The following is a 23,783-nucleotide window of genomic DNA, read 5'->3' on the forward strand; positions in this document are numbered from 1 at the left end:
TTGTATTTACTCATGCAGGAAATATTTGAGTAGCTAATATTCCAGCTGTTCTACGTAGTAGATTCAGCTTTGAACAAAACAAAGTCCTTTCTTTAGGAGTTCATATTCCAGTGGATGAGACAGACAATAAACAAATAAAGATATGGTGCAGTAAGATGACGGTACTAAGAAGCCTTGGGGAGTTTTGATCAAGCAGAGATATCATGTTCATCACACCTTGAAATCTGGTCATTGTATGAAGAATTACCTGGGTCAAGGAGGACATGTATGGAAGAGGGAAACATTTAGAAGAAAGAACTACCCTATTTGAGGAATGAATGTCTTGGAGCTGGTGGTAATGTAGGAGGAAAGTGGTCAGATTTGGGATATAGCTTGTAGACATCTAGGACTCTAAATATCAAATGATGAATTGAATGCAGGTTGTTAGAGATTTGAATGGGGTGCATGATGACTATTGCATTTGTTCCCATATTTTGTGTATCAGATGAAAGTTGTTTGGAAATTACCAGCCACATCTATTCTCAGGGAGTGAAGTATCTCTTCAGCATCCCCAGAGTATCATTTAGTGTGTTGGCTTCATCTACAAAAAGCAGGTGTTCCTAATCCATTAAATTTTTTGGCCAAACAATTTTTTTTTTCCATCTGTGTTTTCATGAGAGCTCAAAAAGTGTGGAGTGAAAGCAAGCTTTTTCAAATATTTTGGAAAAAAAATGTTGGGATGAGTTATCACGTAAAACTACTGCTCTAAGGATTGTTTATTTAAGAATATTAGATACAGGGTAAATGCAGAGGAAATATATTGAGACATATTTAACAAACCTTATTTAAGGTATCTGAAACAATGTAAAATGAAAAGCATATCATTACCAATCATTTTATGTAGATATTGTGGTATAGACATCAGATATTAAATAGGATTTACACTTTCATTCCATTCTCTGAACTGTTGAAATAAAACTCAATAAAACTTAATTCTTATTTTACTAATTATGGCTCATTTAGCATTATAAAAAAAAAACTTAACTAAGTGTTAGAATTTGTTGAAACAAAAGTCTTCTTACTTCTATAAATGAAGTGTAGTTAATTCTTTTAAATAAGTTCTTAAGGAATCTCTTTCCTAGAATATATTTAATCAACTACAGGGACGTTTCATTTTATTAACTGACTCTTTAGTTTGACATTGCAAATATCTCTCACCTTGGGCCATGAATGAGATAAAGCCTCTTAAAAAATCTTACTCTCACATTCCGCATTATTTTACATTAATCTCCAGAATTACTTTTAGAGATTTTTGAGCCATCTTTATTCTTCCTAATTGCTGCATCTACTAAGCAAGACAGATATTTTTCTACAAAACCCTTGTTAATTACTAACATATCCCACATTTACATAATACACTTTTTGGGGCAATTTCTGTGGTAACATTTTATGGCTGATAGGAAGCAACTTGCTTTCCTTTATTAAGTGCACTAAAACTTCATGCCCTAGACATCATTGATGGTAAACATTTGATTCTGCTCAAATTTAATGCACGGAGGCATTTTGCTGTGCCAATATTAGGTTTATTTATGTGCTGTGTTCTGCATTGTTAGCTGCTAATGAGACTTCAACTCTTATTGCTCTAAGGCCTGAACACTAACCTCATTTTAATGAGTTCATTATTTGCTGTCTTCTGAAAGGAAGACAACAAATTTTCCTTTTAATTAAAGGTCAAAACACCTCTGGTGAAGGAAAGGGAAGAGGTTATCAAACCCTAGGAGAAGCTGAGAGATAGCTCTTTCAGATTTCTAAGCTAAGCAGAGTTAGTATAGACTGGGGCAAGTGGTGGTTTCTCAAGAATATAGACGGTCAATCAATCTCCAGAGACCAAGGTGCATCTAAATTTAAGACAAATGAGAACCCTACAGTATGATGGCTAATGTGCCTAAGACTGTAAAAAATGAAAGTCAGCCAAAGTAATTAAAGAGGCTTTACTCCTAACCAAAAGGGCCCCCTGGGTCAATAGGGCTTCAGGAGCATGATTTGTCTTTTGCATGAGGAATGAGTTATGGGGTGGAGAGAAAACATGCTATATTAACTGAGGCCAGAAAAACTAATCTCAAATATTTTATCACAGAATGTGAAGCAAAAGCAAGTCAATATTTGGGGAACTATTTTTAATAATGTATAAGATATGTGGACCTAGCATGAGCTATAAGAATATGTATATTCATAGGAAACTTAGCTGCTAAACTGTGAAATTCCTGGGAATGTCAGTTCTTATTTGCATTTGCAGGCAATGCAGACCTCTAACCACAGGGGAAGGTGAATTTAAATAATATATAGTCCTGTCATAACAGATAGTATGAACTTGCTACTTACGTAAATTTTAATATGAATGAAACCAAGAGATTCAAGCATAACATTTACATGGAGCCTTTGCACTTAACAAATAGTGTGGTTAGATTAAAGCCCAAAACACTTTTCATTTTGCTCTGACAGCATACACATTCACACACGGGTGATTTCAATCTTGTACATTGCTTTTTAATTAATATCTAAATGTTTAATGATAATATATTTTTAATTTAAACATATGCCTTCAGTAACTTTATACATGAAATCTAGTACATACCTTTTTATGTTTCTAAGCATTGTTCCTGGATTAGAGTATATGAACCATAAATATTTTACTTCAATAAACTTTTTATTGTAGAATTTTTTAGATTGACAGAAAAATTGCAACGATAGTACAGACAATTCCTATATACCAACACCCACGGCATCTTATGTTAGTGTGGTACATTTATCACTATTAAAGAGCTAATACTGATATACTATTATTAACTAAGTCTATACTTTATTCATATTTTTCTCAGTTTTTCCTTAATATCCTGTTTCTGCTTCAGGATACCACATTACATTTAAGTATATGTCTCCTCAGGCTCCTCTTGGTTCTGAGATTCACACTTTTTTTTAGAGCAGTTCTAGGTTTACAGAAAAAATAAGCAAAAGTACAGAGTTCCCATATACTCCCTCTTCCCCGTATCGCCTCCCAGATTCCCCATTTGTTACAATTGACGAATTAACGTTATTATTAACTAAAGTCTATAGTTTACATTAGGGTTCCTTCCTTGTGTTGTAAATTCTATGGGTTTCGACAAACGTAGAATTTCATGTTTCCACCATTACAATTCCACGCGGAGACGTTTCACTTCCCTAAAAATCCCCTGCACTCCACTTATTCATCCCTTCCCTCTCCTCGTGGCAACCACTGATTTTTTTACTATCTCCCTAGTTTTGCCCTTTCTAGGATATCATTTATTTGAATGATTATACAATTAAATTATACAATTATACAGCATGTAGCTTTTTCAGATTGGCTTCTCTCACTTTGCAATGTGCATTTAAGACTCCTCCATGTCTTTTTGTGGCTTCATAGCTCTTTTTTTTTTTTTTTTTTTTTTTTAACTTTTGGGTTTTATTTATTTATTTATTTATTTATGGCTGTGTTGGGTCTTCGTTTCTGTGCGAGGGCTTTCTCTAGTTGTGGCAAGTGGGGGCCACTCTTCATCGCGGTGCGCGGGCCTCTCATTGTCGCGTCCTCTCTTATTGAGGAGCACAGGCTCCAGAAGCGCAGGCTCAGTAGTTGTGGCTCACGGGCCCAGTTGCTCTGCGGCATGTGGGATCTTCCCAGACCAGGGCTCGAACCCGTGTCCCCTGCATTGGTAGGCAGATTCTCAACCACTGCGCCACCAGGGAAGCCCAGCTCATTTGTTTTTATTGCTGGATTCCGTTGTCTGGATATACATATTTTGTTTATCCATTGACTTCTTGAAGGACATCCTGGTTACTTCCAAGTTTGGGCAGTTATGAATAAAGTTGCTATAAACATTCAGGTGCAGGTTTTTGTGTGGACATAAGTTTCAACTCATTTGAATAAATACCAAGGAGTGCAATTGCTGGATGGTAAGGTAAGAGTATGTTTAGTCTTGTAAGGAACTGCCCAACTGTCTTCCAAAGTGACTGTACCATTTTGCATTGTACCATTTTGTGTTCATTTTGCAATGAATGAAAGTTCCTGCCGCTCTACATCCTCCCCAGCATTTGGTGATGTCAGTACTCTGGCTTTGGCCATTCTGATAGGTATGGTAGTGGTAACTCACGGTTTTAATTTGCAGTTCCCTAATGACATATGCTGTTGAGCATCTTTTCATATACTATTTGCCATCTGTTTATCTTCTCTGGTGAGGTATCTGTTCAGTTCTTTTGCCCACTTTTCATTTGGCTTGTCTGTTTTCTTATTATTGAGTTTTTAGAGTCCTTTATATATTTGGATACAAGTCCTTTATCAGATATATGTTTTACAAATATTTTCTCTAGCTTGTCTTTCCATTCTTTTAACAATGTCTTTTGCAGAGCAGAAGTTTTGAATTTTACTGAAGTCCCACTTATCAATTTTTTCTTTCATGGATAATGCTTGAAATAAAATTTATTTGGTAAATGACTCAATACAAAAAGGCAGATCAGTTTTTATTGACCACCTTTTTGTATGTAGCACTGTGATACGGACTAGAGTAAAATGATGTGGGAAGGTGACAATACAGTAAACATCCCTAGTCTTTAAGGAGAATACAATTCTATATAGTTGTTGATCATAAAGAAATTACTGTATATATTTATTTAAACACCATTTTATGGTTTTGTCTAAATGTGTTTAAATGAAATCAAAGGTGGTCAGTTGTGTGCACTTGGAAGTTATCCAATAAATAATATATATATTAACTACAAAGCCCAAAATATCCAGTTATGAGAGACAATAAAATTGGCTCTCAGTTTCCCCTTTGACAGTCTCCTTGCTTTGGCTTTTTCCAGATATGCAGAGGGGAAAATTAAGATTTGGAAAAGAAGAGAATTTTACAAATGAGGACTTCTTTCAAAAGTTTTTTTTCTTTTTAAGTTGAGAAAAGATTATACCATACTGCTATACTATGAATAATGTCTATTGAGCATTTTAAATTTTTCAAAATATTGTCATATAGTATTTTACTTAATGTTTAGAATAATTCTGTGCATTGTTGCTATCTTTATTTCACAGCTGAGGTTAACAATTCATCTAAAAAGTGGTGTGGCTCAACCAGGCTCTGAAATCTGAAACTTATGCTTCCAAATCTCTTGTTCTTCATAATTCCTATGGGACCTCTGGCTACTGTCCTATGTGTGCCATCATCTACTTACTGATGGTTATCTGAACTGTCACTGGTTTAGCTGAGCTACGTATATTTTACTTAAATAGCCACTTCAGTTTCAGAATTTAATGTTTCAAAGGAAGGAGTTAAAACTCACATAAATGAAATAGTATTTAAATTATGTTATATAATCATAATTTAGTTTCATGCTGTGCTATATACAGCAAGTGCTTGGAATCTCAAATAAAGAAATGAGACTCAAGTAACAAAGCATCTATAGTGTTTAAAAAATTTAGTTGAGATTTTAAAAAATCTTTTTGCTCATTACTCTTATTTCCATGCTAAGAATCTAGAGGTGTTTTGGATATAGGAATTTCATCTGGGTCCACTGCTAAATTGGACCCAATCTGAAAGGTTTAGGACTCATTTATTTTGACAATAACCTGAATTAGTAATGCATTGCTTCATATTTTTCCTTATCTGATAAGAATAGGATAGGCTGCAGACTTCTTAGGTGTTTTTTTTGCCCTCTAACCTTAAAGTTATTGTTTCTGTTTTAAAGAAGACTAGTTTTAGATGTGGTGGTGGCTGACATAGAATAAGACACAGAAAGTAGCTCTGTCTCAGCATTAATTCCAAGTTGTTATGATGATGCCTTCCAGTGGACACCTATTCTGCTGACTTTTAGATCTGTTTTTGCTGGATAATTTATGTGTACTTTACATTCCTTTTGACAGAGAAACAAATTTAAGATAATTTATAAAATTATATTTGAGCTTCTGTTTTCAAAACCAAGTGATGGGGAGGCAACTGTCTATACAGGTTTGTTATGAATCCTGGAAACCTGTGCACGCATCAAGTCTATCTTCTGTCTAGAAGTTCTCTAGTTATTTAAAGTTAAAATCCTTGTCCTTAAAGTGAACTTCCATAAACACATTGTTCCTCTGGTTTTGGTTGTACCACCTCAATTCAAGATGTAAGAGCAGATTAGTAATTCTGTTTTTATTCATGATTCATAAATGGTCAACTACATTCCATATCTTCTTTTCTAGGGGCACTGTTTATTGGCAAATCTTAAGGAAATTGTTAAAAGTATTATCCTGTATCTGTTTCATTTTGAAAGCCATATTTGACCCTGGTATTTGGTTCAGAGATTGATGCCAAATTGTTAAGATACATTTGTATAAGTCTCAAAAACAATGTGCTGACTTTTTTTGATATAGTGTTATATTTGTTAAAAATCATATTCTTATTCCCATTCAATAAAACTTGTACAGATGGAGTACTTAGTATATACTTGAAACTGTTCCATGGTTTTAGCAGGAACCAAAATATATAAAGTAATTGTCCCTACATTTAAAAGAAGTAATTTTCTGTTGAACAAACAAAACAAAATAAAGCTGTTTAAAAGGCAGCATGAAAAGAATGGTATAACAGAAGCAACTAGATGTAAATGCTCAATAAATCCAAATTAAAGAAAAGAGTAGAGCAGTATAATGTTGATCAGAGGAGGTTTCATTAAGTTAGTGAGTTTAAAACAGATCTTTGACAGATGGCCGAAAAGCACATGAAAAGATGTTCAACATCACTAATTATTAGAGAAATGCAAATCAAAACTACCATGAGGTATCACCACACACTGGTCAGAATGGCCATCATCAAAAAATCTACAAACAATAAATGCTGGAGAGGATGTGGAGAAAAGGGAACCCTCCTGCACTGTTGGTGGGAATGTAAATTGGTACAGCCCCTATGCAGAACAGCATGGAGGTTCCTTAAAAAACTAAAAATAGAATTACCATATGACCCAGCAAACCCACTACTGGGCATATACCCAGAGAAAACCATAATTCAAAAAGATATATGCACCCTAGTGTTCATTGCAGCACTATACAATAGCCAGGACATGGAAGCAACCTAAATGTCGATCACCAGAGGAATGGATAAAGAAGATGTGCTACACATATATAATGGAATATTACTCAGCCATGAAAAATAACAAGATAATGCCATTTGCAGCAACATGGATGGACCTAGAGATTGTCATACTGAGTGAAGTAAGTCAGATACAGAAAGACAAATATCATATGATATCACTTACATGTGGAATCTGAAAAAAAAGGGTACAAATGAACTTATATACAAAACAGAAATATGTCACAGATGTAGAAAATAAACTTATGGTTACCAGGGGATAAGGGGGGGATGGATAAATTGGGCGATTGGGATTGACATATACATACTACTATATATAAAATAGATAACTAATAAGAACCTGCTGTATAGCACAGCGATCTCTACTCAATACTCTGTAATGGCCTATATGGGAAAAGAATCTAAAAAAAAGACTGGATATATATATGTATAACTGATTCACTTTGCTTTACACCTTAAACTAACACATTTTAAATCAACTATACTCCAATAAAAATTTTTTAAAAAAACCAGATCTTTGAGGAAACTGTAATATTTGACCTAGTGTACAAGAAGAAAAAAATCAGGGAAAGGTGAGAGAGAGCATGCAAAGGTGAATTATTTACTATCATATTTTTTGTAAATTGCATTTCTCTTTTCCCCATTCTCTGATTTTGGAGAGAACTGGGTTATTTTAAATGACATCCCACAGTTTGAATATCTGGCTATGAGAGTATACTTTATTTCCACATTTCCCATAAAATGACATATTGTCAAATTTCCTGCACTTCTTTGTACATGTGTCTAAGTAGCTTCCACATGTACAATATTAGCTAATGTTTTCTCAAATACATTGATCAATGACAAAGAGAATATTAGGGCCTATACGGTCCTGAAATATGTTAAAGTCCATTATAAATAACCAGGGAAATATTGCGTTATTTTAGAGTACTTTTATTCATCAAATATTAACTTTGAGTACTTATCAGCCTGCAAATATGCTAGAAGTTGGTAAGAATTTTTTTTTTAATGTGTGAAACATGGTCTCTATCCTCAAGGGTAATCAGTGTGAAGGAAAACATGTACCTGAGTAATTATAATAAAAAGCAGAAAAAATGTCATAAGTATTTTATCAGCAAAGTGCTATGAAAGTTCAAAAGAGGCTTGACATTATTGTCTTGTACTGGGCAGCAGGCAAAATATAGAATGAGAAGGCCAAAGGGTGCAAGATAAGACAGGTGAGGCAGAGAGTTTTGTGAGCCAGGTGGGAGAACTTGTGCACTTCAGGATGGTTTTTTGAAGAGGATTGGAAATAAGTCCTCTTCAAAAAACTTTAATCTTTAAAATTAGAATAATCTGGCAAGTGTGGACAGATCAGTCATGGCTGTTAGATGGGATTTGGACATAACAGGGGAAACTAGCAAAAAAGAGGTTATTAAACTAATATTTACTTGGGCTTTAAGAGCTTTGGTGGTGGTAGCCATGAATGCAAAGGAAGAGACAAATGGAGTGCCATGCAGAGGAAGAAAATGCAGGACTTGCTAATTTTGTTACATGCCAAGAAATAGAGAGAAAATAGAGAACTTTGAGCCTGAGTGTCTGAGAAGATTGGGAGCCCACTCATAGAATGATATTGATGTTAAAGGAAAAATAACTGGTATGGATGGTGACATCAATGAAGTGTTAACATTAAATATTTAAATTGAGTTAAAATGACCTGAAGATGAATTAAACATACTATGTTCTTGCATAAGTGCATGCCTATGTCCCAAATATAACCATTTATAAAATGATAGAAAAAACCCAGAGTTAGAACTAAGCTTGAAACAGTAAGATTCATTCAGACATTTAGAGACATCATTCAAAAGGTGTAAGTATGGACATTTAATTACTATTAATTTGTATGTTATTACAGAAGTAAATTAATGTTAATTTTATAATAAAAATTCGTTCCCATTTGTAATGGTAATAGTTTTGATGATCTGGATCTGTGGCCTCAAAACTATCAGTAAATATTTTGAGATTATCTCCTTAATACATGAATATTTATTTTTATAAATCATATACTTGTACTCCCATAATCATTTATGTACTTTATAAAATGTGCAAAATAGAAATGAGTAAATGAAATGAACACTAATTTTAAATGTTTTATTATATTTGTTAACAGCATAATAATTTTTTTGGTGCTAACAAAAATTATAATGTCTTAACTGAAAGGAATGTGACTGAACAAGTCAGATCTGATTAGCGATCCTTGTTTGAAACCTGTAATGTGACTTGACTGACAAAACATGCACTAAAGAAGTGGGAGTCCTGTCAGCTGTGCCATTTTCTTGATGTTCATTTCTGCTCGAGTTATTGGTATTACGTTTAATAGTGGTCTCTTCCTAGGAAGAGTTTTCAAACTACTTGCTTCATCTGGGAGGGTTAACTTAATCCAACTAGAGCATAAAAAGTGCCTGTAAGTGCCTTTATATGGTTTTATAAAGTACAATATGTAGTAATAGACTGGAATTGAAGAAGGCAGGGAGGTTACTGTTGTCAACCCTGCTCGCTCTGTCACTCCCTTTCTCCTCCAAGGATGTTGTGAGGTGGTCTGAGAAAGGAGGCTGCCTGCGAGTCAGCCTAGTGGGGCATCAGGGTTCATCCCTACAAAATAATATTTTAGGTCAATACCTCTCTTTCTTTTAGATGAATATCCATCAGTGTCCTAACACTTTTTCCCGAACGCCAATGGATTGCCTTGTATTTAGCCCACATTGGAGTAGTGCTTGTCAAGGTCACATTGTGGTTAAGAGCTCAGAAGTCATAGGCATGGGTTCAAAACGAGCTCTACCACTTACCTTACTTATGCCTTCTGTTTCTTAACTCCCCCACCTGTAAAACGAGGGTGTTACATACTTTGTAGACATGTTGGGAGGAATAATAATTGAAGTAACATATAATGCTCCAACATGTGAACAACGTGTGGTAGGTAATAAGCCTTCAATAAACACAAATCATTGTTGCTGTTGTTATATGACAACAAAGAATCCATCTGAGGTCATGCAGGATCCAGAATGTGTGAGATTATATTAGTTCCACGAAATCAAATGTACATATATACTGGAGTTATTTGGCATTACCTCAAACCCCCTTTCTTTTTGTCAGTCTTCAATATGATATCGTCCAATGTGTGGGGGGCCCCTGTGTTAGCTGTAGCTTCATTCCCTTTTGCATATATTAGTAAATTCCTTCCTCTCTTCTAGAACATTTATTTTCAATTTGTGATAGAAGATATTTTTATAAAATTAATCTGATGAAGTTATTATTTAAAAACAAAACAAAACAACTGTGACCCCATCTCTTTTTCTTGGAAGGGAACTCTTGATAAGAGATTCAGTATAATTTGCATTTCAAATGTAATGGGAGTTATGTTCCATCATTTCATGTAATTACTTATTTTGAATAGATCTTCCTTGGCTAACAATGATTTTCTTGGTTTCACACAGAAAAACAGGGTCCTTGGTTTGTTGAAGCAGTACTGGCAGTTAATTCTGGGACCTCTTTCAAGATTTCCACCTAATCTCCCCCTAAAGCAACCTTGACTGAGCTATTTAATAATGCAGCCTCCTCCAACCCTCACTCAGTACTCCTTATCCTGTTCTACATTTTCTTTATTTGCCATAGGACTTAACTCCTTCAATATGTCATATTACTTATTTATCATATATATGAACTGTCACTTCCCTGCCCCCCTGCCACTCAAATAAGGGTAGGAGACCTTTCTGTCTTTGTACCCTGATATATCCCATGGGGCTAAAACAGTACCTGGAACATAGAGTGCTCAATAAATATGCAGTGAATGAATGATGACAGTGTTTGGAACTGATGGAAATCAATTACTAGGAGGTAGGTGCTCACATTTCACAGCCCCAGGGTGAAGACATTCCAGTGGAGCTGTAATCACTGTCTATTGGCTGAGAGGAGTAGAGAATCATATTCACCATGTTTTCTTTCGTTACTGGCCCATTGTATATATCTGGGTATTTGAGCCTGTTGGGTTAGATAATCAGACGATACTGTAAGAGTAAGATTGCAACTTGAAGAACACTTTGATCCTGTGAAAAATAAACCCTTAGAGTTAAAAAAAAAAAAGAATGGCTTTCATTTTTCCTGTTAATTAATCAACAAGCTGGAAGTAAGTAGGTATTCATGATTAACTAACCAGAAAATGCCACGCTAAATGGAGAAAACCATAAAAATCTCAATAGACTTTTGAGCAGCAGCAGAAAAATCTCTGAATAAATTATCTGCTTTTCTTGGAATAGGTCACTTCAAGAAGTCTCTGAAGTTCTCTCTGATTTGTAACTATTACAGACCTCTGAAGTGGTACAAGAAGTATAAATTTAGAGACTGAAATGTGTGCTGAACTGTCTGCTCTAATTCACACAGTTCCTCTCTGAGAATCTCAAAGAAGCATTTCTCATTTTTTTCTATTTTCCCCTAAACTGGGCAGGAAGCTATACAGTTATGAACTGTTGGTTAATGATATAATCAGATGAATCCAGAGCTATTTCATCACTGTTAAGGGAATTGTGAACCTCAAATCAGTACATGAAACATTTACAATGATATGTTGACATATATTTTAATTTGAATTAAGATATTAGATTCATAATAATTTATATTACTGATTCATTTTCAATAAACTGATACCTCTGCTATTTTCACTTAGGAGTAATGAAAGATGAAAATATTTTGATATCTCTGTTATATAACTATTATCATTACACTGCTAAAATTCTGACCTTGAAATACAGTGTTAATTTGAATAAGCATCTACATTAGACACATGTGTAGACATTATTTTGTGTGGTCCAATACATTTCTTCTGGCTACCATATATGATCAGAGACTAAATGATGTTAAATGATCCTGGCATTTCTGTGTAAATTTTATTTGAATTCTCCAAAATTGTCTTCCCAATCATTCATTTTAATTGAATGCCTTGGTTTTTATTTGTTTCGTATATTGTACATTTGAGTTTTACAAATACCTTTTATAATTTCTCTGTAAAAATAATCTTTTAAAAAATCTCTTTTGTCACTGTGAAAAAAACTTTTATTGGTTTTTTGATGCATTAAAATTATAATGCAGTAAAGATTTAAAGTAGAAACTTGTGTTGTCCACTGACAGAGTGAGTTTTCTGAATGTTAAAATGAGTGAGTTTTCCCATCCTTAAAATAGAAATAAAAAGACCTACCTTGAAGAATTAATGTGAGATATAAATGATACAAATCATGAAAAGCTGCCTTGCGCGTATACTTTTTATGTACTGAGAAGTAGAAAACCATGATAATAAGATTTCTTAAATTCTTAGAGGAAGTTCATCTTAGAGTAGAGATTGGGATCCTTGTTTTCTGCTCCCTCATCTTTCTACTATGCTACGCTGTTATTCATGTCTAACTCCAAATTGTTGTGTCAAAGAACACCTTTCACCATAAGGACACATTTAAATAACAGTAATATGTAAGAGGCATTCTCAGGCAGGGCTGAATCGTCATCTCTTACCTCTGTTTCCCAAGTTGCATCTCAGGCCTGGAGGCATTTACTTTCTGCAGCAAGCCTAGTCCCCTCCCTGTACCTGTCAGAAAGGTGATCAGCCTAGGATCAAATAAACATCCCTCATTTTTATTATGACAAACTCCTTAAGTTATTTAAACAAGGCCAATATTAAAAATCTAATTTTCATTCAGTCTGCAGCCCTCCACTGGCTTAAAGTGAGAACTCAAATTACTTGCCAGTGTGAGTCTCTTCATTAAAGCTAAATTAGAAAATGACTCCGGAGAATTCCTTTCATGTGTTCATAGGTGGCCTCACAGACCAAAATGAAAAAAAAGAAGTCATGTTTAGAAGAAATAACTACTTGTTTTTACTTCAATGCATTCTTAAAAAATCAGTGATGCTGCAAGGTGTCCAACTGAGGCATGTAGGTTTCCGTGAGGCAGCTACCTCAACCGTTCACGCCGTACATAGTTAGCTGAGTGTAGGGACCCTGGAGGGATTCATGTATACCTTTTACATTTCCACACATTTCTCTATTATCCAGGCTGATGATATTGATACCAGTCAGGGTTCTTGACCTTTCCCAATCAATAGAAATTGACTACTGGCCAGACAAGAAACACAGACAAGGCTTTACTGGGGCTCCTGCGGCCACAGGAAAAAGTGAAATCAAGTAACACGTTCCCTTGCCCACTCCCCAAGATGGGGTGAGCTGGTTCCTTATGTGGGGTGAGGGTAGGGGTGTGTCCAGGGGTCGGGCTTGAGGTGTGGCTTAGAAATTTTGCCCACCCCTTAGGTAGTGTTGAGTGCAGGGGGCATGCACGGTACCCTGCTTTTGCTCTCGACACCCTGTTTTTGCTCCTGGCTCTTCAGAAGTGGCAGTTGGGATTTTTTGGTCTTTTTGTATCTTTTGTCCAGAATTTGCCCCAACTGTGCACATTATTTTTAGTCCAATACAGTTTCTTTGTATTTTGTTGCTGGAGGAGACATTTGTCCAAGTGCAAGCACTGCAGAACTGCAGCAAAGGGTCCCAGGTCCCAGCCTGTCTCAATATCACTTGTTGCTTAGCAAATATGATTCTTTTTCCAACTTCTGAGCTTTTGTGTATTTGGGGTACTTTTCACTTCCACTGCAGCTCTATCTATTATAAAAATTACTCTTCCTCCAAAGCCACTTATAAATCTAAAATTTCCATGATGCTTTTCCCAGTTCTTCATTAGGAGAGAATTTCCCTTTCCATCCTATTTTCATTCTACTTCTAGCATATTTAGTCATCCATATAGATGAAGGAGACAGAACAAGGGAAAAAAATGGAGATAGGCTCTCCAAGTTCCTATAGGAAATATATATCTGTAAAATCGGTGATAATATTATCAAAAATTCATAAAATCAGCTCTTAAAGGTGTGAAATATGTCACCATTCTAATGTTTCAGTGACCGATTTTTTCAGTACGGTAGAAAGTAACGTCCACCTCCATTTACAAGTAATCTGAATATAGACATGATATTACATCGGAAGAAAGCTATGTCAGTGATTCAGTCTTACAGTTTTTGTGGGTCTCTTCTTAACTTCCTACATGATAGCAAGGGCTCAGGAAGAAGGAACTTAATCTTATTTATCTTCATATTTCTTACGGAAACAAACATGCACAGTGCACTGTCCGTAGTACAGACCCAGCAGCTACTGGATTGAATTGCACTGAATACACCATTAGATTTCTTAATATACCTAGAGAGAAATATGACTCATTTTGGAAGAATTATGTAAGTGATGTTCTTTTTTGCCCACTCCAACCATCAAAATCCTGATTTTCATAGAGGAGTACTACTTCCCCAGTTCTAGGGGTTTTAAACTTGCATCCCTTTGAAGAGGATTAAAGGATTTGTTGGAAATGACACCCTATATTGGAAACTATATGAAGTCTATGATACATAAGCATCTACAATATGTTGTGATAGTCATCTCTGGTTTTCCTCCACTGATGATAACTTAAGTAGTGCGGCTAATGGAATCGTTCTGCCTTGGACTGTATTTCTGTACTTAGAGGGCCTGGGGATTAATAATTTCCACTAGAGGCTGTTATCCCCTGCCTGCTTTCCTGGCATGTCCTCTAGTCTCAGAATTCTTGCAACTGTCCACAAAACTTAGTGTTTGCTTTGCTAAACGCAAGAACGGCTGTTTCACACTGCAACTTTCTCTGTCTATCCCCCAAGTGAGCACCTTATATCGATAGCCTCTTCTGGAGATACTTTTTCTGGCATACTGTGGGTATGAGAGAGGCTTTTTAAAACCTGTTTTAATGGAAAGAATCACTTCTAGCTTAGAATCCAAGTTGAAAATGGAGTCTCCAAAATGCAGAGACCTGAAGGTCATGGCTCGTATTGTACAACCCCCTTAACTATTCCCTGGGTAGCGGCTACTCTGCAGTAGCACATGCCTCACCCCTTGATGAAGGCCTTAGGGAAACATCGTTTCTAAAAGAAAGCAGGCTCTGGGCAAGGATTAAAAGCAGTCTCATAACATAAGTGCTAAAATTCAGGCTTTCAAGTCTCATTGCTCTCAGATATATCATCAAAGTGACACTGCTGATAGAGGAAATTTTGTGGTCTGACTATAGTTTTGCAATCAGACTTTTTTTTTTAACTTAACCCCAGACTTAATCAATATTTTGTGGTCTTGCCTCTGTTTGCTGAGGCTACTTCCTCATGATGTATATTTTGCCCTTTGGTTGAGGGTCTCCTACTGGCAAAGAGAGATCTTTTAGGCCTTGAATTTAAACTGGGCTTGCTCTTCTCAGATGAGCCACTTCAACCACCAAGCCTCATAACAAGGCATGATTTGCTATCCCCTCCATTCTGGGCCTAAACTTTGGATCAAGTTGAGAATGTATCTTGCTTAATTCCTACTGACAACCATGAAAGACTGGAAGAATAAGCTTCATGAAAGCGGAGTCAATGTCTGTTTTGTTTATTGCTATGTCACCAATGCCAAGCACAGTTTCTGGTTTGTACTATACTAAGTACTTAAATGCATCTATGCAAATTAATGGCTAGATTAACACATCAATGACAGTTTTATGTTTCATCAAGATATTTAATCACCTGCTCATTTTTGTAAATGTGCTTTTTAGATTGTACTTCCATAGAAATTCATAGGTAGTAAAAACTAACCTCTATTGAGCATTTATTAAGCACTGTTCTAAGCACTATATACATATTAACTCATTTAATCTGTGTCAGTTGGGTACATGTTACCACTACTTCATTTTACAGATGATGAAACTGTGGCTCAGAGAGGTAAGTATTTTGCTTAAAGTCAAACAGCTGGTATGAGGCAAAGCCTGGATTTAATCATAGATGGTCTTGCTTCAGAACCCTTGCAAGATCTCTGAATTTTGAAATCTGGTTTGCTAAGTACTAGTAGTGTGACCATTTGGAATTTCATTCACCTCTTACTTACATCATCTGTAAAATGGGACTAATATTTGTATCCACCCAATAGTGTCTTGTGATCAATACTACAGATGCTACATAGAAAGTGCTTAGAATAGTTTCCTGGCAAACAGAACGTGCTCAATAAAGATGAGTGATTAATATTATCATAATAAAACATTTATCATAATTGTTATCTGGATGTGCATTCATTTAACTAAACTTGTACCTGACTTTGCCAAAGGGAGAAGATTTAAAGCATAAGAAAGGTATGCAAACGGTCATAGCATAGCAAATGGTCATGTTCACGGAATGGTAAAACATTCTGAGTGTCCTTTCTATTCTTTTCTTACTAATAAGTTGGAAGTTATTTTCTAGGTAACAAATAATCACAGAGGTTTTCCAGGATGATTATTCTGAAATATGGGCTGCAGTAGGGAAAGAATCATTATGGTAAGCACAGTTAGGAAGTGTATAATACCTCACAGTCCCAATGAGATATTTACTAAGCCCGTAATTGACATGTAGGGAAGGCCCTTGGGGGAGGTGATCAATTAAAAGACCTATAGGTACAAATCCTCACTTTGCCAATCTTAGTTTAAGTGGCAACATTTCCATCTTTCTCAAATATATTCAAAATCCGTAATAAAGTATATACGTCTGACTTTTTTTGATCAACAGTCACGAACATCTGTCATTCTATGTTGTAATGCAACAACGTGGAATTCAAAATTATGTTTCAAAATATTAAATTTTATACTTGTTTAAAAGCTATAGTTTATCAATCCAATTCACTTCTAAAATATCACGGCAGCTAGATCATCTTACATTAAATGGGAATTGATTTGACTATAATGCCAACTCAAAATCATGGTAAATTAAGGGTAAAGTTAATTGACATAAATTACAGGCAGTGTGGGAAAATCAAGTATCTTCATTTTAACAGTTTACCTCATTTCCCAGGAATTTAATCTTTCTTGTGTCTTATATATTGCCTCATGGAAATATGTGCTCCTTAGAAGTCCTGCTAAGAAATCAAATATCTCCATTCATCAGCACATGATGATAAATCAAAGATACAAAGGATTTTAAGATATTTTAGCTCCTTTCCATATATGCAGTGAGAACTTTGTTTAAACATAGTTCCAAGTGGATTGCCAATCATTTACAAAAGAAAGTAAAGTAAAACCAAACAACCCCCAAATTCCTTGATGCAGGAACTTAAAAACTCTGTCTTCATTGTCCAAAGTCTTGGTATGATACTAGTTTTTATGCAAAAATTCTTTCCCTTCTGCAAGAGTTTTCTGCATCCAGCTGTTCAAATCCTATCTTTCAAGATCTACATCTTTCCTGAAGCCTTCGTTGAAATCCTCCACCCATCATAATTTTCTCCTTAGAATGGTAATTTTTATTTTCCTTGCCAATTATTTATTTCCCTCATACTAGCACCTTAATTTTCCTCCATTGCATGAGGTCTTGGCGGGTTTCTTAATGCCTGCCCTACTTTATCTAAGGAGTGAGCATGCACACAAACTAGGACTCTCTCAGACTCTCAGACTCTCTCTTCCAGGATTTTAATTATTCAGTGGAGTGACCCAAAGACAGATGCTTAGAGTTGATTGACTTACTAAAGTGATGCTGTAGAGAGTATGGCCATTAATTTCCCCCACCTAGACTATCAGGGCTGTCCTGCTCTCTGTTTTGAAAACTATTTTTTTCCCCTCTAGCTTTCTAATACATATACCTTCCAATTGATTTTGCTTAAGATAACCACAGTCTGATCCCATTTGATTGCCAAAGAACAACAACTCTGTATATTAGGTAACTTTTACGGGAGCCCTATATTAGAATTTAGTTACATATTTATAAGTGTTTTCACTAGGTATTTTTTTCACTAATGTGTTAGTCTTATATGTATATAATATTGTAAACTCCTTCAGGATTAGAATTATGTAGTATACCTTATTTTCACAGCACCCCTCAACTAAGCACTGGGCAGTGCTTAATAATAATTGTTAAAATGTGCCCAGTTTTCAATAATCGTTTATAGTTTTCAATTTAGTTCATAAAATCAACTTATTTTTATATATCCACTGTGTGAACTTTCCAAGACAGATATTATCATCATGCCTAAAGGCAGCATTGCCAATAGGAAAGCGCAAGGGCAGAGAGAGGTTTGAAGCCTGCTCTACCTCTTAGGGGCTCTTGTCTGCTGGGGCATGATAGGCAATGTCTCTGTAGTCTGTCTCCTCTCCTGTTAAAGAATTTGAAAAAGAATAGATACATGTATATGTATAAATGAATCAGTTTGCTATACAACTGAAACTAACACAACATTGTTAATCAGCTATACTCCAATATAAAATAAAAAGCTAAAAAAAAAAAAGAGATCACACAAACTCTAAAAAAAAAAAAAGAATAAATAGATAACTTCTACCTTAAATTGTGATGCTACTCTGCTACTATATAATGACGTAAAGGGAGTATTACAAAATTGGTACTAGGATTTAATAAATGTTAATTATTTTATAATCATTTTATAAATCATTTTATAAATCATCTTACAAAATTGGTACTAGGATTTAATAAATGTTAATTATTTTATAATCATTTTATAAAGCACACAATTTTTAAATGTGTTTTGCCTGTTCACGTGGTCAGTAAGTGGCTGAGTATCGAGGAGACTTGGTACTGTGTGTCCCTGACCACTGGGCAGCCCATTACAGCAAGAATCTGCTTTCTCATTACTGACTGATCTATGGCTGTCTTTACTTCTCAAAATTAAATAAATATCCTGCCCTTTGCCTACCTCTATGGATCTAATCTCCTAAGTTTTAATTTTTTAAATTAAGTAGCTAAAAATAAAATAATTTAAACTTAAAAATATAAACAATTGAAAATCAGTCATTTGTACAAACATGATGCCATAGCCCATTAAAACAAACAAAAATAATTAGAGGTGTTTTATCATGATCACCCTTCAAATATTCATAGATATTTTGGCTTTAAACTTGTATTACTCACTAATTATCAAAACAATAAATAAATGAGAATCTTCAGTGGAGATCTAAAAAAGGTATAGGCTTCCAAATAGTACAATTCATTCCGTTGGGAGGTAAAGGGATTTTGTTGATTGCTTTTGCAGCTGGCACTTGGTAATACTTTATTCCTGAATCCCTAAGCTTTGGGCGCACTATGTGCAGTGACTACAATAGGAGGCTTTCTGAGCTGTGGCAGACAAATTGCGTATCTGTCATTTTGTAAATTAAGCTGGCCTCGGTTGGTGTAAGTGCATCTTCATCTTGCTGCTCATCACAGAAGCCACCCCTTCTCAGTCAACCCCAAATCACAGCACCATTTGTACATATAATAGAAACTTATTCTACTGTAACAGATGTATTAGTTTTGAGCTGTACATGACATGTATGGTATTTCCTCAGTACTTAATATTTCATCCTTTTCAGGGCTAATTGGGCAAAAAGTTCCTAGGATAGTCTTTAAATTAGTGAGAGGAGAAAAAAGTGAAAAATAAAATGTTTTCACTGGAAAGCTAAGAAAAACTTTTCACAGGAAAGTTAAGCTGTAACAAATTTGATTTTCAGATGATCAAACTGAAATAAAGTTGAATTTACAAGGTTGAGTATTTTTCAATCTTACCATAGTGGGGGAATTTTCCCTCTAATTTTAACAAGGACTTGATTCTTTAATTTTAAATTGCTTATCTTTAATATAATTGTTAAAATAGTTTAAAGCTTTAATTCATTACTAACGCTATAAACATTCATTGACTACCTATTATGTGTTTGGTGCTATACTGTCTAAAAAGAACAATTCACTTATCTCTCTTTTTATTCATTTTTAAAATATTCATTGAGTACATTTAGAAACCTAGGGAATGACCTAGAGCTTAGTAGGTTTTTCTAAGGTTTCTGACCCAGAAGAGAATCTCTGAGTTGGCCTTAGGAATAGCCTCAGAGATATGATAAGCTCTGATAGATCTTTCTGGATGGACGAGATGAGGGCATCTTAACTTTACAATTTTCATCATACACACATCAAATGTAATATATTTCGAGAGGGCACAATAAAAACTATTATGTCATAAATATACCATTTGTCTTTTCCTTATTGCCATACAGTTGTCAGACTTATATGAATAAAACTATAAGATGATTTTGTGGTTCTCCAATAAGTAAATTCATTGACTAAGTCTAGCTCCATAAGTTTAATATTTTAGGAGATTTTTCCTTTACCTAGACTCATCTTTTACTCAAGATTTCTCCCAGATTTCAACTAAAATTTTAGATGGTAATCTTAACTAGAAGTTTTTGCATTTGCCTCTACTTAATTTATGTTCTCCATATATTTGGTAATAGTAAGTGACAGTTACATTATGTGATTGTCTTTGAAAGACATAGGCACAACTTTATTGGGTTTACAAATAACTTACTTTACAATATTGGACCAAAAAAAAGTCACATACATACTAGAGTTAACACAGTGAATTGCCATTACTCTTGCCTCAAGCAATCACATATACTTGCACTCACACATATGGATGTCAGATGATATGCTGTGTTTTCTGAGGCTGATACAATTTGCCTGTTAGCCCTCCCATGAACTGCAGGGCTTCAAAGGTTTTGAGATGAGGTCACAGCAATTTCCTTGATCTTTCAGTGCTTTACTAAATAATTTACTAGAGTAACCTTCCAGTAAGGATTCCTAGGGGAAAAACTCCTCATAAAACTTACTGAATTAACCACTTACTTGCTTCTAAAATATCTACTCTGGACAAATGAGTCACTGATATATAGGACAGTGTTGGTAATATACTGTGCTCTCTTCAAAATCTTGAGAACTAATTCATTGAAAACAGATTATTAAACAAGAGAGAGAACTGAATTAAGGGAAGACTTGCAGCTGGACTGTCATCTCCAAAATCACTTATTAAAATATTTGTATGAAGACCAAACTAGTATTAACTCTTCAAGATATAGTTCTATTGAACCCTCCTTTTATCTTCTTCCTTTCACCTGTCAGATGACTTACTCTTTTGTGTCACTACTAGGGCACATTATATTTTTTATCTAAAGTAATATTATTTGGTTACTTTTTTTTTTAACATCTTTATTGGACTATAATTGCTTTACAATGGTGTGTTAGTTTCTGCTTTATAACAAAGTGAATCAGTTATACATATACATATGCTCCCATATCTCTTCCCTCTTGCGTCTCCCTCCCTCCCACCCTCCCTATCCCACCCCTCTAGGTGGTCACAAAGCACTGAGATGATCTCCCTGTGCTATGCGGCTGCTTCCCACTAGCTATCTATTTTACGCTTGGTAGTGTATATATGTCCATGCCACTCTCTCACTTTGTCACAGCTTACCCTTCCCCCTCCCCATATCCTCAAGTCCATTCTCTAGTAGGTCTGTGTCTTTATACCCGTCTTGCCCCTAGGTTCTTCATGACCTTTTTTTTTTTTTTCCTTAGATTCCATATATATGTGTTAGCATATGGTATTTGTTTTTCTTTCTGACTTACTTCACTCTGTATGACAGACTCTATCTCCATCCACCTCACTACAAATAACTCAATTTCGTTTCTTTTTATGGCTGAGTAATATTCCATTGTATATATGTGCCACATCTTCTTTATCCATTCATCTGTTAATGGACACTTAAGTTGCTTCCATGTCCTGGCTATTGTAAATAGAGCTGCAATGAACATTTTGGTACATGACTCTTTATGAATTATGGTTTTCTCAGGGTATATGCCCAGTAGTGGGATTGCTGGGTCGTATGGTAGTTCTATTTTTAGTTTTTTAAGGAACCTCCATACTGTTCTCCATAGGGGCTGTATCAATTTACATTCCCACCAACAGTGCAATAGGGTTCCCTTTTCTCCACACCCTCTCCAGCATTTATTGTTTCTAGATTTTTTGATGATGGCCATTCTGACCGGTGTGAGATGATATCTCATTGTAGTTTTGATTTGCATTTCTCTAACAATTAATGATGTTGAGCATTCTTTCGTGTGTTTGTTGCCAATCTGTATGTCTTCTTTGGAGAAATGTCTATTTAGGTCTTCTGCCCATTTTTGGATTGGGTTGTTTTTTTGGTATTGAGCTGCATGAGTTGCTTGTATGTTTTGGAGATTAATCCCTTGTCAGTTGCTTCATTTGCAAATATTTTCTCCCATTCTGAGAGTTGTCTTTTCGTCTTGTTTATGGTTTCCTTTGCTGTGTACAAGCTTTTAAGTTTCATTAGGTCCCATTTGTTTATTTGTTTTTATTTCCATTTCTCTAGGAGCTGGGTCAAAAAGGATCTTTCTGTGATTTATGCCATAGAGTGTTCTGCCTATGTTTTCCTCTAAGAGTTTGATAGTGTCTGGCCTTACATTTAGGTCTTTAATCCATTTTGAGTTTATTTTTGTGTATGGTGTTAGGGAGCATTCTAATTTCATACTTTTACATGTACCTGTCCAGTTTTCCCAGCATCGCTTATTGAAGATGCTGTCTTTTCTCCACTGTATATGCTTGCCTCCTTTATCAAAGATAAGGTGACCATATGTGTGTGGGTTTATCTCTGGGCTTTCTATTCTGTTCCATTGATCTATATTTCTGTTTTTGTGCCAGTACCATACTGTCTTGATTACTGTAGCTTTGTAGTATATTCTTAAGTCAGGGCGCCTGATTCCTCCAGCTCTGTTTTTCTTTCTCAAGATTGCTTTGGCTATTCGGGATCTTTTGCGTTTCCATACAGATTGTGAAATTTTTTGTTCTAGTTCTGTGAAAAATGCCATTGGTAGTTTAATAGGGGTTGCATTGAATTTGTAGATTGCTTTGGGTAGTATAGTCATTTTCACATTGTTGATTCTTCCAATCTAAGAACATGGTTAATCTCTCCGTCTGTTTGTATCAACTTTAATTTCTTTCAACACTATTTATCTTGAAGTTTATTGTCTGTTAATAATTTACCAATAGATACACCGACTTTCTTTGCTTCATGCTTCCATGCCTCTAATTTTTCTACCCGTTGAGTTTTACCATTTATGTTTAAAATGAGTTTCCTATAAATAGAATAGAGGTTGGAGCTTGCATTTGTTCAATATTATAATCTGTTTTTTAACTGGAGTCTTAGTTGCTTACACTTCAATAATTACTGATATGGTTCTGTTTTACACCAACAATCTCAGTGTTTTTTTCAATACGTCTCATATGGTTTACTTGTTCTTTATTCTTACTTTTATGCATTCTTTTGGGTAAATTGAACATTTTATGTTCTATTAATTCCCCTCTATTGACTTTTTAGCTATAGCCATTTTTAAACGACTGCTTTAAATATTACAATATATATCTTTAAGGCATTACAGTCTATATTCAAATAGTATACTACTTCATTGACAATGTAAGAGCCTTACAACACTGCAATTCTATAATTCTTTTCTTTGTGCTTTTGTTGGCATATATTTTACTTATACATATGCTCTAAACTCCAAAATATATTGTTATTTTTGTCACTTTAAACAATTAATATGCTTTTAAAAAATTTAAATTATGTGTAATGAAAAATAAAGACAAAGATGTCAATTTCCCCAGATATTTACCTCTTTTTGTTGTTTTTAATTGCTTCCTGCTGATACTGACTTTTATATGATTTCATTTCACTTCAGATTCAAGAACATCTTTTTAGCATTTCTCACAGTTTATATGTATTG

The 23,783-nt window shown here is 34.9% G+C and overlaps 1 protein-coding gene across 10 annotated transcripts in view; it reads right to left on the reverse strand.

Moving 5' to 3' along the window:
* LOC309627547 (bifunctional heparan sulfate N-deacetylase/N-sulfotransferase 4) overlaps positions 1-23,783 on the reverse strand; it is an 865,109-nt gene that overhangs the window by 154,717 nt on the left and 686,609 nt on the right. The gene's annotated exons all lie outside the window — the stretch shown is intronic.

This window comes from Balaenoptera borealis, assembly GCF_965194805.1.
Source record: "Balaenoptera borealis genome assembly, chromosome: 4".
Classification (NCBI taxonomy): Eukaryota; Metazoa; Chordata; class Mammalia; order Artiodactyla; family Balaenopteridae; genus Balaenoptera; species Balaenoptera borealis.